The sequence below is a fragment of the Aplysia californica genome, unplaced genomic scaffold, assembly GCF_000002075.1.
Source record: "Aplysia californica isolate F4 #8 unplaced genomic scaffold, AplCal3.0 scaffold00821, whole genome shotgun sequence".
NCBI classification, from domain to species: domain Eukaryota; kingdom Metazoa; phylum Mollusca; class Gastropoda; order Aplysiida; family Aplysiidae; genus Aplysia; species Aplysia californica.
Genome location: NW_004798091.1, coordinates 118,782 through 120,898, shown reverse-complemented (window position 1 = coordinate 120,898; position 2,117 = coordinate 118,782). Strand labels below are relative to the sequence as shown.

Sequence of the window (2,117 nt, the reverse complement as noted above, 5' to 3'; positions counted from 1 at the left end):
TGCCCCCCCCCCAAACTGTCTCTCTTTCTCTCTCTCTCTCTCTCTCTTTCTCTCTCTCTGTCTCTCTCTCTCTGTCTCTCTCTCTCCCTCACATTCTCCCTGGTTGTCTGTTGGTCTCTTTCAATGAAAATTAATCTTGCAGCATTCATCAGGTTCCCCTCTCCTCTCTCTCTCTCTCTCTTTGTCTCTCTCTCTCTCTCTCTCTCACTCTCTCTCTCTGTCGCTGTGTAGCCTACGTGTGTTTATGTGCGCGCCTGAGTGTGTGTGTGTGTGTGTGTGTGTGTGTGTGTGTGTGTGTGTGTGTGTGTGTGCGCGTGTGTGTGTGTGTCGCTACGCAGCCTACGTGTGTGTACGTGCGCGCCAGCGCGTGTGTGTGTGTGTGTGTGTGTGATGTACAGGAGGATTTCATTAGTTTCTTGGCTCTTACCAATACATATTATTAATTCCCTCTTTTCTGTAGAAACTGTACTTTGAACCTTGAAACATTTCAGAACTTTGTGTTATAATAACTGACTGACTGAAAACGTTCTGTTCTTAGAGTTCTTCCGTGTAGATCTATAGTTTTATAGTGGTAACTTTTGTACTGGAATCATATTTTCTTTCTTATAATGCTTTGTATATCATTTATTCTCTATTGTGTGGTTGGCCAACTCCTGAAATTATCTAAACTGTCTCGATGGGGTTGTCAACACACGTACAATTTACCGAATTTTTATCTGTTATTTATTTTTGTATTTGTTTTTGTATTTTACAAAAAAAATTTGTCTGGGTGGTCTGGCGTCCTTGTAACCAGCTGAAACGCGACCGTCGCTTGAGCGTGGAGAGACGCTGGGGGTGGAAACACGTCGCTGCTGGTGCTGCTGGTGCTGCCATACTTGGCAAACGAGACGATGAGTAATCCAGGACATATTTCGTACCATGGGTAAATTTTGTCGACAAAGAAATCAGTTGTTATCATCATTATCCTCCTCCTCCATCTCACCATTGTCATCATCATACTAATTATCCTCACCATCATCATCGTCGTCGTTGTCATGATCAACAACAACATCTTCATTATTTAATCTTCAACATAATCACCATTATTATCCGCACGTATGGGGTTCGAGAGAATAAAATTAAGGGTGTAGCCTACTGTATTTAAAGGTCATACATTTCAGTAATACATTCATGAATTGAATCTTATCAACCCTGCATACTCTGAAGACCCCCCCCCCCCCCTTTTTCCTTTTTTCACATCTTTTTCCGAGTTTAAAAACCCTGTCCGTCTCTCCTTTCAAGCCTCTCCCCCTCATTCCTCCTCTTTGTTTCTCTCTCTCTCTCTCTCCCTCTCTCTCTCTCTCTCACACACACACACACACACACACACACACACACACACACAAACACACTCTGTGTGTATGTGTATGTGTGTGAATGTCTGTCTGTCTGCCCCCCCTCCCCCCGTCTCTATTTTTGCATCTCCCCATCCCTCCCCCTTTGCCCTCTCTTTCTCTGTACTATGTATCTGACTCTCTCTCTCTCTCGCTCTCTCTCTCTCTCTCTCTCCCCGTCTCTCCTCCCCCCCCCCCACATTTTTTTGATCACTCTATACACATGTTTATCTCTAAAGGTATATATATAATATGGAGATGTTTTAGGGGGATGTTTCTTTTGAAAATAATTAATACATTTTTCAAACGCTTTTCCCCAGGTTTCTGCAGAGGTAGTTTGACTTTGTCATGTGACTTTGTCATGTGACTTTGTCATGTGACTTTGTCATGTGACTTTCCTAAGGCCTGTAGTCAGATGAAATAGCCAAATAAAGCTTCGTATGGACAAGAACAATTTTGATATTGTTGTTATTGTTGTTGTTGTTGCTGCTGTTGCTGCTGCTGCTGCTATTTATTGTTACTATTATTGTTGTTGCTGTTGTTATTGTGTGTTATTATTACTGTTGTTGGTTGTGCTGCTGCTGATGTTACTGGTGGCGGTAGTGGTGGTGGTAGTACTGCTGCTGCTACTGCTGCTGTTGGTTCCTACTGCTGTTGCATAATTTCCGATTATCTTCCTGTATCATTCTTTGTTAAAATTAACAGAATCGCATAATTTCACATTTTTGGGCTCAGCATAATTTC

The 2,117-nt window shown here is 42.4% G+C and overlaps 1 long non-coding RNA gene across 2 annotated transcripts in view; it reads left to right on the top strand.

Annotated features, from left to right (window-relative positions):
* The window catches only part of LOC101847152, a 23,050-nt gene extending 21,223 nt beyond the window's left edge, over nucleotides 1–1,827 (top strand). For both annotated transcript variants that reach the window (XR_001185324.1, XR_221033.3), the window contains exons 3-4: nucleotides 794–922; nucleotides 1,694–1,827. This is a non-coding gene — a long non-coding RNA (uncharacterized LOC101847152). The remainder of the gene's footprint in view (nucleotides 1–793; nucleotides 923–1,693) is intronic.
* Nucleotides 1,828–2,117: the final 290 nt, after the last annotated feature.